The 12,973-nt window shown below is 51.4% G+C and overlaps 1 protein-coding gene across 1 annotated transcript in view; it reads left to right on the forward strand.

The window, feature by feature from the left end:
• PEX16 (peroxisomal biogenesis factor 16) overlaps positions 1-12,973 on the forward strand; it is a 152,976-nt gene that overhangs the window by 51,317 nt on the left and 88,686 nt on the right. The gene's annotated exons all lie outside the window — the stretch shown is intronic.

Here is a 12,973-nt window from a genome sequence, read left to right on the forward strand (position 1 = left end):
CCTCTCTCAGTATAGGTAGCCAGCTATAGGTGCACCCAGTATAGGTAGCTAGGAGTAGGTGTCCTCTCTAGTATAGGTAGCCAGCCATAGGTGCCCCCAGTATAGGTAGCCAGCTATAGGTGCTCCCAGTATAGGTAGCTAGGAGTAGGTGTCCTCTCTCAGTATAGGTAGCCAGCTATAGGTGCCCCCAGTATAGGTAGCCAGCTATAGGTGCTCCCAGTATAGGTAGCTAGGAGTAGGTGTCCTTTCTCAGTATAGGTAGCCAGCTATAGGTGCTCCCAGTATAGGTAGCTAGGAGTAGGTGTCCTCTCTCAGTATAGGTAGCCAGCTATAGGTGCCCCCAGTATAGGTAGCCAGCTATAGGTGCTCCCAGTATAGGTAGCTAGGAGTAGGTGTCCTCTCTCAGTATAGGTAGCCAGCTATAGGTGCACCCAGTATAGGTAGCTAGGAGTAGGTGTCCTCTCTCAGTATAGGTAGCCAGCTATAGGTGCCCCCAGTATAGGTAGCCAGCTATAGGTGCTCCCAGTATAGGTAGCTAGGAGTAGGTGTCCTCTCTCAGGATAGGTAGCCAGCTATAGGTGCACCCAGTATAGGTAGCCAGGAGTAGGTGTCCTCTCTCAGTATTGGTAGCCAGCTATAGGTGCCCCCAGTATAGGTAGCCAGGAGTAGGTGTCCTCTCTCAGTATAGGTAGCCAGGAGTAGGTGTCCTCTCTCAGTATAGGAAGTCAGGTGTAGGTGCCCCCGGTATAGGTAGCCAGGAGTAGGTGTCCTCTCTCAGTATAGGTAGCCAGCTATAGGTGCCCCCAGTATAGGTAGCTAGGAGTAGGTGTCCTCTCTCAGTATAGGTAGCCAGCTATAGGTGCACCCAGTATAGGTAGCCAGGAGTAGGTGTCCTCTCTCAGTATTGGTAGCCAGCTATAGGTGCACCCAGTATAGGTAGCCAGGAGTAGGTGTCCTCTCTCAGTATTGGTAGCCAGCTATAGGTGCACCCAGTATAGGTAGCCAGGAGTAGGTGTCCTCTCTCAATATAGGTAGCCAGCTATAGGTGCACCCAGTATAGGTAGCTAGGAGTAGGTGTCCTCTCTCAGTATAGGTAGCCAGCTATAGGTGCCCCCAGTATAGGTAGCCAGGAGTAGGTGTCCTCTCTCAGTATAGGTAGCCAGCTATAGGTGCCCCAGTATAGGTAGCCAGGAGTAGGTGTCCTCTCTCAGTATAGGTAGCCAGCTATAGGTGCACCCAGTATAGGTAGCCAGGAGTAGGTGTCCTCTCTCAGTATAGGTAGCCAGCTATAGGTGCCCCCAGTATAGGTAGCCAGCTATAGGTGCTCCCAGTATAGGTAGCTAGGAGTAGGTGTCCTCTCTCAGTATAGGTAGCCAGCTATAGGTGCTCCCAGTATAGGTAGCTAGGAGTAGGTGTCCTCTCTCTGTATAGGTAGCCAGCTATAGGTGCCCCCAGTATAGGTAGCCAGCTATAGGTGCTCCCAGTTAAGGTAGCTAGGAGTAGGTGTCCTCTCTCAGTATAGGTAGCCAGCTATAGGTGCACCCAGTATAGGTAGCTAGGAGTAGGTGTCCTCTCTAGTATAGGTAGCCAGCCATAGGTGCCCCCAGTATAGGTAGCCAGCTATAGGTGCTCCCAGTATAGGTAGCTAGGAGTAGGTGTCCTCTCTCAGTATAGGTAGCCAGCTATAGGTGCCCCCAGTATAGGTAGCCAGCTATAGGTGCTCCCAGTATAGGTAGCTAGGAGTAGGTGTCCTTTCTCAGTATAGGTAGCCAGCTATAGGTGCTCCCAGTATAGGTAGCTAGGAGTAGGTGTCCTCTCTCAGTATAGGTAGCCAGCTATAGGTGCCCCCAGTATAGGTAGCCAGCTATAGGTGCTCCCAGTATAGGTAGCTAGGAGTAGGTGTCCTCTCTCAGTATAGGTAGCCAGCTATAGGTGCACCCAGTATAGGTAGCTAGGAGTAGGTGTCCTCTCTCAGTATAGGTAGCCAGCTATAGGTGCCCCCAGTATAGGTAGCCAGCTATAGGTGCTCCCAGTATAGGTAGCTAGGAGTAGGTGTCCTCTCTCAGGATAGGTAGCCAGCTATAGGTGCACCCAGTATAGGTAGCCAGGAGTAGGTGTCCTCTCTCAGTATTGGTAGCCAGCTATAGGTGCCCCCAGTATAGGTAGCCAGGAGTAGGTGTCCTCTCTCAGTATAGGTAGCCAGGAGTAGGTGTCCTCTCTCAGTATAGGAAGTCAGGTGTAGGTGCCCCCAGTATAGGTAGCCAGGAGTAGGTGTCCTCTCTCAGTATAGGTAGCCAGCTATAGGTGCCCAAAGTATAGGTAGCCAGCTATAGGTGCTCCCAGTATAGGTAGCTAGGAGTAGGTGTCCTCTCTCAGTATAGGTAGCCAGCTATAGGTGCACCCAGTATAGGTAGCTAGGAGTAGGTGTCCTCTCTCAGTATAGGTAGCCAGCTATAGGTGCCCCCAGTATAGGTAGCCAGCTATAGGTGCTCCCAGTATAGGTAGCTAGGAGTAGGTGTCCTCTCTCAGTATAGGTAGCCAGCTATAGGTGCACCCAGTATAGGTAGCTAGGAGTAGGTGTCCTCTCTCAGTATAGGTAGCCAGCTATAGGTGCCCCCAGTATAGGTAGCCAGCTATAGGTGCTCCCAGTATAGGTAGCTAGGAGTAGATGTCCTCTCTCAGTATAGGTAGCCAGCTATAGGTGCACCCAGTATAGGTAGCCAGCTATAGGTGCTCCCAGTATAGGTAGCTAGGAGTAGGTGTCCTCTCTCAGTATAGGTAGCCAGCTATAGGTGCACCCAGTATAGGTAGCTAGGAGTAGGTGTCCTCTCTAGTATAGGTAGCCAGCCATAGGTGCCCCCAGTATAGGTAGCCAGCTATAGGTGCTCCCAGTATAGGTAGCTAGGAGTAGGTGTCCTCTCTCAGTATAGGTAGCCAGCTATAGGTGCCCCCAGTATAGGTAGCCAGCTATAGGTGCTCCCAGTATAGGTAGCTAGGAGTAGGTGTCCTCTCTCAGTATAGGTAGCCAGCTATAGGTGCTCCCAGTATAGGTAGCTAGGAGTAGGTGTCCTCTCTCAGTATAGGTAGCCAGCTATAGGTGCCCCCAGTATAGGTAGCCAGCTATAGGTGCTCCCAGTATAGGTAGCTAGGAGTAGGTGTCCTCTCTCAGTATAGGTAGCCAGCTATAGGTGCACCCAGTATAGGTAGCTAGGAGTAGGTGTCCTCTCTCAGTATAGGTAGCCAGCTATAGGTGCCCCCAGTATAGGTAGCCAGCTATAGGTGCTCCCAGTATAGGTAGCTAGGAGTAGGTGTCCTCTCTCAGGATAGGTAGCCAGCTATAGGTGCACCCAGTATAGGTAGCCAGGAGTAGGTGTCCTCTCTCAGTATTGGTAGCCAGCTATAGGTGCCCCCAGTATAGGTAGCCAGGAGTAGGTGTCCTCTCTCAGTATAGGTAGCCAGGAGTAGGTGTCCTCTCTCAGTATAGGAAGTCAGGTGTAGGTGCCCCCAGTATAGGTAGCCAGGAGTAGGTGTCCTCTCTCAGTATAGGTAGCCAGCTATAGGTGCCCAAAGTATAGGTAGCCAGCTATAGGTGCTCCCAGTATAGGTAGCTAGGAGTAGGTGTCCTCTCTCAGTATAGGTAGCCAGCTATAGGTGCACCCAGTATAGGTAGCTAGGAGTAGGTGTCCTCTCTCAGTATAGGTAGCCAGCTATAGGTGCCCCCAGTATAGGTAGCCAGCTATAGGTGCTCCCAGTATAGGTAGCTAGGAGTAGGTGTCCTCTCTCAGTATAGGTAGCCAGCTATAGGTGCACCCAGTATAGGTAGCTAGGAGTAGGTGTCCTCTCTCAGTATAGGTAGCCAGCTATAGATGCCCCCAGTATAGGTAGCCAGCTATAGGTGCTCCCAGTATAGGTAGCTAGGAGTAGGTGTCCTCTCTCAGTATAGGTAGCCAGCTATAGGTGCACCCAGTATAGGTAGCTAGGAGTAGGTGTCCTCTCTCAGTATAGGTAGCCAGCTATAGGTGCCCCCAGTATAGGTAGCCAGCTATAGGTGCTCCCAGTATAGGTAGCTAGGAGTAGGTGTCCTCTCTCAGTATAGGTAGCCAGCTATAGGTGCCCCCAGTATAGGTAGCCAGGAGTAGGTGTCCTCTCTCAGTATTGGTAGCCAGCTATAGGTGCCCCCAGTATAGGTAGCCAGAAGTAGGTGTCCTCTCTCAGTATAGGTAGCCAGGAGTAGGTGTCCTCTCTCAGTATAGGAAGTCAGGTGTAGGTGCCCCCAGTATAGGTAGCCAGGAGTAGGTGTCCTCTCTCAGTATAGGTAGCCAGCTATAGGTGCACCCAGTATAGGTAGCCAGCTATAGGTGCCCCCAGTATAGGTAGCCAGCTATAGGTGCCCCCAGTATAGGTAGCCAGCTATAGGTGCTCCCAGTATAGGTAGCTAGGAGTAGGTGTCCTCTCTCAGTATAGGTAGCCAGCTATAGGTGCACCCAGTATAGGTAGCCAGGAGTAGGTGTCCTCTCTCAGTATAGGTAGCCAGCTATAGGTGCCCCCAGTATAGGTAGCTAGGTGTGGGTGTCCTCTCTCAGTATTGGTAGCCAGCTATAGGTGCCCCCAGTATAGGTAGCCAGCTATAGGTGCTCCCAGTATAGGTAGCTAGGAGTAGGTGTCCTCTCTCAGTATAGGTAGCCAGCTATAGGTGCACCCAGTATAGGTAGCCAGGAGTAGGTGTCCTCTCTCAGTATAGGTAGCCAGCTATAGGTGCTCCCAGTATAGGTAGCTAGGAGTAGGTGTCCTCTCTCAGTATAGGTAGCCAGCTATAGGTGCTCCCAGTATAGGTAGCTAGGAGTAGGTGTCCTCTCTCAGTATAGGTAGCCAGCTATAGGTGCCCCCAGTATAGGTAGCCAGCTATAGGTGCTCCCAGTATAGGTAGCTAGGAGTAGGTGTCCTCTCTCAGTATAGGTAGCCAGCTATAGGTGCACCCAGTATAGGTAGCTAGGAGTAGGTGTCCTCTCTCAGTATAGGTAGCCAGCTATAGGTGCCCCCAGTATAGGTAGCCAGCTATAGGTGCTCCCAGTATAGGTAGCTAGGAGTAGGTGTCCTCTCTCAGTATAGGTAGCCAGCTATAGGTGCACCCAGTATAGGTAGCCAGGAGTAGGTGTCCTCTCTCAGTATTGGTAGCCAGCTATAGGTGCCCCCAGTATAGGTAGCCAGGAGTAGGTGTCCTCTCTCAGTATAGGTAGCCAGGAGTAGGTGTCCTCTCTCAGTATAGGAAGTCAGGTGTAGGTGCCCCCAGTATAGGTAGCCAGGAGTAGGTGTCCTCTCTCAGTATAGGTAGCCAGCTATAGGTGCCCAAAGTATAGGTAGCCAGCTATAGGTGCTCCCAGTATAGGTAGCTAGGAGTAGGTGTCCTCTCTCAGTATAGGTAGCCAGCTATAGGTGCACCCAGTATAGGTAGCTAGGAGTAGGTGTCCTCTCTCAGTATAGGTAGCCAGCTATAGGTGCCCCCAGTATAGGTAGCCAGCTATAGGTGCTCCCAGTATAGGTAGCTAGGAGTAGGTGTCCTCTCTCAGTATAGGTAGCCAGCTATAGGTGCACCCAGTATAGGTAGCTAGGAGTAGGTGTCCTCTCTCAGTATAGGTAGCCAGCTATAGGTGCCCCCAGTATAGGTAACCAGCTATAGGTGCTCCCAGTATAGGTAGCTAGGAGTAGATGTCCTCTCTCAGTATAGGTAGCCAGCTATAGGTGCACCCAGTATAGGTAGCTAGGAGTAGGTGTCCTCTCTCAGTATAGGTAGCCAGCTATAGATGCCCCCAGTATAGGTAGCCAGCTATAGGTGCTCCCAGTATAGGTAGCTAGGAGTAGGTGTCCTCTGTCAGTATAGGTAGCCAGCTATAGGTGCACCCAGTATAGGTAGCTAGGAGTAGGTGTCCTCTCTCAGTATAGGTAACCAGCTATAGGTGCCCCCAGTATAGGTAGCCAGCTATAGGTGCTCCCAGTATAGGTAGCTAGGAGTAGGTGTCCTCTCTCAGTATAGGTAGCCAGCTATAGGTGCCCCCAGTATAGGTAGCCAGCTTTAGGTGCTCCCAGTATAGGTAGCTAGGAGTAGGTGTCCTTTCTCAGTATAGGTAGCCAGCTATAGGTGCTCCCAGTATAGGTAGCTAGGAGTAGGTGTCCTCTCTCAGTATAGGTAGCCAGCTATAGGTGCCCCCAGTATAGGTAGCCAGCTATAGGTGCTCCCAGTATAGGTAGCTAGGAGTAGGTGTCCTCTCTCAGTATAGGTAGCCAGCTATAGGTGCACCCAGTATAGGTAGCTAGGAGTAGGTGTCCTCTCTCAGTATAGGTAGCCAGCTATAGGTGCCCCCAGTATAGGTAGCCAGCTATAGGTGCTCCCAGTATAGGTAGCTAGGAGTAGGTGTCCTCTCTCAGGATAGGTAGCCAGCTATAGGTGCACCCAGTATAGGTAGCCAGGAGTAGGTGTCCTCTCTCAGTATTGGTAGCCAGCTATAGGTGCCCCCAGTATAGGTAGCCAGGAGTAGGTGTCCTCTCTCAGTATAGGTAGCCAGGAGTAGGTGTCCTCTCTCAGTATAGGAAGTCAGGTGTAGGTGCCCCCAGTATAGGTAGCCAGGAGTAGGTGTCCTCTCTCAGTATAGGTAGCCAGCTATAGGTGCCCAAAGTATAGGTAGCCAGCTATAGGTGCTCCCAGTATAGGTAGCTAGGAGTAGGTGTCCTCTCTCAGTATAGGTAGCCAGCTATAGGTGCACCCAGTATAGGTAGCTAGGAGTAGGTGTCCTCTCTCAGTATAGGTAGCCAGCTATAGGTGCCCCCAGTATAGGTAGCCAGCTATAGGTGCTCCCAGTATAGGTAGCTAGGAGTAGGTGTCCTCTCTCAGTATAGGTAGCCAGCTATAGGTGCACCCAGTATAGGTAGCTAGGAGTAGGTGTCCTCTCTCAGTATAGGTAGCCAGCTATAGGTGCCCCCAGTATAGGTAGCCAGCTATAGGTGCTCCCAGTATAGGTAGCTAGGAGTAGATGTCCTCTCTCAGTATAGGTAGCCAGCTATAGGTGCACCCAGTATAGGTAGCCAGCTATAGGTGCTCCCAGTATAGGTAGCTAGGAGTAGGTGTCCTCTCTCAGTATAGGTAGCCAGCTATAGGTGCACCCAGTATAGGTAGCTAGGAGTAGGTGTCCTCTCTAGTATAGGTAGCCAGCCATAGGTGCCCCCAGTATAGGTAGCCAGCTATAGGTGCTCCCAGTATAGGTAGCTAGGAGTAGGTGTCCTCTCTCAGTATAGGTAGCCAGCTATAGGTGCCCCCAGTATAGGTAGCCAGCTATAGGTGCTCCCAGTATAGGTAGCTAGGAGTAGGTGTCCTCTCTCAGTATAGGTAGCCAGCTATAGGTGCTCCCAGTATAGGTAGCTAGGAGTAGGTGTCCTCTCTCAGTATAGGTAGCCAGCTATAGGTGCCCCCAGTATAGGTAGCCAGCTATAGGTGCTCCCAGTATAGGTAGCTAGGAGTAGGTGTCCTCTCTCAGTATAGGTAGCCAGCTATAGGTGCACCCAGTATAGGTAGCTAGGAGTAGGTGTCCTCTCTCAGTATAGGTAGCCAGCTATAGGTGCCCCCAGTATAGGTAGCCAGCTATAGGTGCTCCCAGTATAGGTAGCTAGGAGTAGGTGTCCTCTCTCAGGATAGGTAGCCAGCTATAGGTGCACCCAGTATAGGTAGCCAGGAGTAGGTGTCCTCTCTCAGTATTGGTAGCCAGCTATAGGTGCCCCCAGTATAGGTAGCCAGGAGTAGGTGTCCTCTCTCAGTATAGGTAGCCAGGAGTAGGTGTCCTCTCTCAGTATAGGAAGTCAGGTGTAGGTGCCCCCAGTATAGGTAGCCAGGAGTAGGTGTCCTCTCTCAGTATAGGTAGCCAGCTATAGGTGCCCAAAGTATAGGTAGCCAGCTATAGGTGCTCCCAGTATAGGTAGCTAGGAGTAGGTGTCCTCTCTCAGTATAGGTAGCCAGCTATAGGTGCACCCAGTATAGGTAGCTAGGAGTAGGTGTCCTCTCTCAGTATAGGTAGCCAGCTATAGGTGCCCCCAGTATAGGTAGCCAGCTATAGGTGCTCCCAGTATAGGTAGCTAGGAGTAGGTGTCCTCTCTCAGTATAGGTAGCCAGCTATAGGTGCACCCAGTATAGGTAGCTAGGAGTAGGTGTCCTCTCTCAGTATAGGTAGCCAGCTATAGATGCCCCCAGTATAGGTAGCCAGCTATAGGTGCTCCCAGTATAGGTAGCTAGGAGTAGGTGTCCTCTCTCAGTATAGGTAGCCAGCTATAGGTGCACCCAGTATAGGTAGCTAGGAGTAGGTGTCCTCTCTCAGTATAGGTAGCCAGCTATAGGTGCCCCCAGTATAGGTAGCCAGCTATAGGTGCTCCCAGTATAGGTAGCTAGGAGTAGGTGTCCTCTCTCAGTATAGGTAGCCAGCTATAGGTGCCCCCAGTATAGGTAGCCAGGAGTAGGTGTCCTCTCTCAGTATTGGTAGCCAGCTATAGGTGCCCCCAGTATAGGTAGCCAGGAGTAGGTGTCCTCTCTCAGTATAGGTAGCCAGGAGTAGGTGTCCTCTCTCAGTATAGGAAGTCAGGTGTAGGTGCCCCCAGTATAGGTAGCCAGGAGTAGGTGTCCTCTCTCAGTATAGGTAGCCAGCTATAGGTGCACCCAGTATAGGTAGCCAGCTATAGGTGCCCCCAGTATAGGTAGCCAGCTATAGGTGCCCCCAGTATAGGTAGCCAGCTATAGGTGCTCCCAGTATAGGTAGCTAGGAGTAGGTGTCCTCTCTCAGTATAGGTAGCCAGCTATAGGTGCACCCAGTATAGGTAGCCAGGAGTAGGTGTCCTCTCTCAGTATAGGTAGCCAGCTATAGGTGCCCCCAGTATAGGTAGCTAGGTGTGGGTGTCCTCTCTCAGTATTGGTAGCCAGCTATAGGTGCCCCCAGTATAGGTAGCCAGCTATAGGTGCTCCCAGTATAGGTAGCTAGGAGTAGGTGTCCTCTCTCAGTATAGGTAGCCAGCTATAGGTGCACCCAGTATAGGTAGCCAGGAGTAGGTGTCCTCTCTCAGTATAGGTAGCCAGCTATAGGTGCTCCCAGTATAGGTAGCTAGGAGTAGGTGTCCTCTCTCAGTATAGGTAGCCAGCTATAGGTGCTCCCAGTATAGGTAGCTAGGAGTAGGTGTCCTCTCTCAGTATAGGTAGCCAGCTATAGGTGCCCCCAGTATAGGTAGCCAGCTATAGGTGCTCCCAGTATAGGTAGCTAGGAGTAGGTGTCCTCTCTCAGTATAGGTAGCCAGCTATAGGTGCACCCAGTATAGGTAGCTAGGAGTAGGTGTCCTCTCTCAGTATAGGTAGCCAGCTATAGGTGCCCCCAGTATAGGTAGCCAGCTATAGGTGCTCCCAGTATAGGTAGCTAGGAGTAGGTGTCCTCTCTCAGTATAGGTAGCCAGCTATAGGTGCACCCAGTATAGGTAGCCAGGAGTAGGTGTCCTCTCTCAGTATTGGTAGCCAGCTATAGGTGCCCCCAGTATAGGTAGCCAGGAGTAGGTGTCCTCTCTCAGTATAGGTAGCCAGGAGTAGGTGTCCTCTCTCAGTATAGGAAGTCAGGTGTAGGTGCCCCCAGTATAGGTAGCCAGGAGTAGGTGTCCTCTCTCAGTATAGGTAGCCAGCTATAGGTGCCCAAAGTATAGGTAGCCAGCTATAGGTGCTCCCAGTATAGGTAGCTAGGAGTAGGTGTCCTCTCTCAGTATAGGTAGCCAGCTATAGGTGCACCCAGTATAGGTAGCTAGGAGTAGGTGTCCTCTCTCAGTATAGGTAGCCAGCTATAGGTGCCCCCAGTATAGGTAGCCAGCTATAGGTGCTCCCAGTATAGGTAGCTAGGAGTAGGTGTCCTCTCTCAGTATAGGTAGCCAGCTATAGGTGCACCCAGTATAGGTAGCTAGGAGTAGGTGTCCTCTCTCAGTATAGGTAGCCAGCTATAGGTGCCCCCAGTATAGGTAACCAGCTATAGGTGCTCCCAGTATAGGTAGCTAGGAGTAGATGTCCTCTCTCAGTATAGGTAGCCAGCTATAGGTGCACCCAGTATAGGTAGCTAGGAGTAGGTGTCCTCTCTCAGTATAGGTAGCCAGCTATAGATGCCCCCAGTATAGGTAGCCAGCTATAGGTGCTCCCAGTATAGGTAGCTAGGAGTAGGTGTCCTCTGTCAGTATAGGTAGCCAGCTATAGGTGCACCCAGTATAGGTAGCTAGGAGTAGGTGTCCTCTCTCAGTATAGGTAACCAGCTATAGGTGCCCCCAGTATAGGTAGCCAGCTATAGGTGCTCCCAGTATAGGTAGCTAGGAGTAGGTGTCCTCTCTCAGTATAGGTAGCCAGCTATAGGTGCCCCCAGTATAGGTAGCCAGGAGTAGGTGTCCTCTCTCAGTATTGGTAGCCAGCTATAGGTGCCCCCAGTATAGGTAGCCAGGAGTAGGTGTCCTCTCTCAGTATAGGTAGCCAGGAGTAGGTGTCCTCTCTCAGTATAGGAAGTCAGGTGTAGGTGCCCCCAGTATAGGTAGCCAGGAGTAGGTGTCCTCTCTCAGTATAGGTAGCCAGCTATAGGTGCACCCAGTATAGGTAGCCAGCTATAGGTGCCCCCAGTATAGGTAGCCAGCTATAGGTGCTCCCAGTATAGGTAGCCAGCTATAGGTGCTCCCAGTATAGGTAGCTAGGAGTAGGTGTCCTCTCTCAGTATAGGTAGCCAGCTATAGGTGCACCCAGTATAGGTAGCCAGGAGTAGGTGTCCTCTCTCAGTATAGGTAGCCAGCTATAGGTGCCCCCAGTATAGGTAGCTAGGTGTGGGTGTCCTCTCTCAGTATTGGTAGCCAGCTATAGGTGCCCCCAGTATAGGTAGCCAGCTATAGGTGCTCCCAGTATAGGTAGCTAGGAGTAGGTGTCCTCTCTCAGTATAGGTAGCCAGCTATAGGTGCACCCAGTATAGGTAGCCAGGAGTAGGTGTCCTCTCTCAGTATAGGTAGCCAGCTATTGGTGCACCCAGTATAGGTAGCCAGGAGTAGGTGTCCTCTCTCAGTATAGGTAGCCAGCTATAGGTGCCCCCAGTATAGGTAGCCAGGAGTAGGTGTCCTCTCTCAGTATAGGTAGCCAGGAGTAGGTGTCCTCTCTCAGTATAGGAAGTCAGGTGTAGGTGCCCCCAGTATAGGTAGCCAGGAGTAGGTGTCCTCTCTCAGTATAGGTAGCCAGCTATAGGTGCACCCAGTATAGGTAGCCAGCTATAGGTGCCCCCAGTATAGGTAGCCAGCTATAGGTGCTCCCAGTATAGGTAGCCAGCTATAGGTGCTCCCAGTATAGGTAGCTAGGAGTAGGTGTCCTCTCTCAGTATAGGTAGCCAGCTATAGGTGCACCCAGTATAGGTAGCCAGGAGTAGGTGTCCTCTCTCAGTATAGGTAGCCAGCTATAGGTGCCCCCAGTATAGGTAGCTAGGTGTGGGTGTCCTCTCTCAGTATTGGTAGCCAGCTATAGGTGCCCCCAGTATAGGTAGCCAGCTATAGGTGCTCCCAGTATAGGTAGCTAGGAGTAGGTGTCCTCTCTCAGTATAGGTAGCCAGCTATAGGTGCACCCAGTATAGGTAGCCAGGAGTAGGTGTCCTCTCTCAGTATAGGTAGCCAGCTATAGGTGCCCCCAGTATAGGTAGCTAGGTGTGGGTGTCCTCTCTCAGTATTGGTAGCCAGCTATAGGTGCCCCCAGTATAGGTAGCCAGCTATAGGTGCTCCCAGTATAGGTAGCTAGGAGTAGGTGTCCTCTCTCAGTATAGGTAGCCAGCTATAGGTGCACCCAGTATAGGTAGCCAGGAGTAGGTGTCCTCTCTCAGTATAGGTAGCCAGCTATAGGTGCACCCAGTATAGGTAGCCAGGAGTAGGTGTCCTCTCTCAGTATAGGTAGCCAGCTATAGGTGCCCCCAGTATAGGTAGCTAGGTGTGGGTGTCCTCTCTCAGTATTGGTAGCCAGCTATAGGTGCCCCCAGTATAGGTAGCCAGCTATAGGTGCTCCCAGTATAGGTAGCTAGGAGTAGGTGTCCTCTCTCAGTATAGGTAGCCAGCTATAGGTGCACCCAGTTTAGGTAGCCAGGTGTAGGTGTCCTCTCTCAGTATAGGTAGCCAGCTATAGGTGCACCCAGTATAGGTAGCCAGGAGTAGGTGTCCTCTCTCAGTATAGGTAGCCAGCTATAGGTGCACCCAGTATAGGTAGCCAGGAGTAGGTGTCCTCTCTCAGTATAGGTAGCCAGCTATAGGTGCACCCAGTATAGGTAGCCAGGAGTAGGTGTCCTCTCTCAGTATAGGTAGCCAGCTATAGGTGCCCCCCAGTATAGGTAGCCAGGAGTAGGTGTCCTCTCTCAGTGTAGGAAGTCAGGTGTAGGTGCCCCCAGTATAGGTAGCCAGGAGTAGGTGTCCTCTCTCAGTATAGGTAGACAGGTATAGGTGCCCCAAGTATAGGTAGCTAGGTGTGGGTGTCCTCTCTCAGTATAGGTAGCCAGCTATAGGTGCACCCAGTATAGGTAGCCAGGAGTAGGTGTCCTCTCTCAGTATAGGTAGCCAGCTATAGGTGCACCCAGTATAGGTAGCCAGGAGTAGGTGTCCTCTCTCAGTATAGGTAGCCAGCTATAGGTGCCCCCCAGTATAGGTAGCCAGGAGTAGGTGTCCTCTCTCAGTGTAGGAAGTCAGGTGTAGGTGCCCCCAGTATAGGTAGCCAGGAGTAGGTGTCCTCTCTCAGTATAGGTAGCCAGCTATAGGTGCCCCCTTTAAAGCCCGGCACCCTGAGCGACCACTCCGGTCGCTCAGGTGAAAGGCCGGCTATGTCCAGAGGTTTACTATATCAGAGTTCACTATAATGGGATTTTACGGTACCTTCATTGTGATTATGTTGATTGTACTCAGTTCTCTCGCTCCCCAGCACCCA

This window comes from Hyperolius riggenbachi, chromosome 11 (assembly GCF_040937935.1).
Source record: "Hyperolius riggenbachi isolate aHypRig1 chromosome 11, aHypRig1.pri, whole genome shotgun sequence".
Taxonomy (NCBI): domain Eukaryota; kingdom Metazoa; phylum Chordata; class Amphibia; order Anura; family Hyperoliidae; genus Hyperolius; species Hyperolius riggenbachi.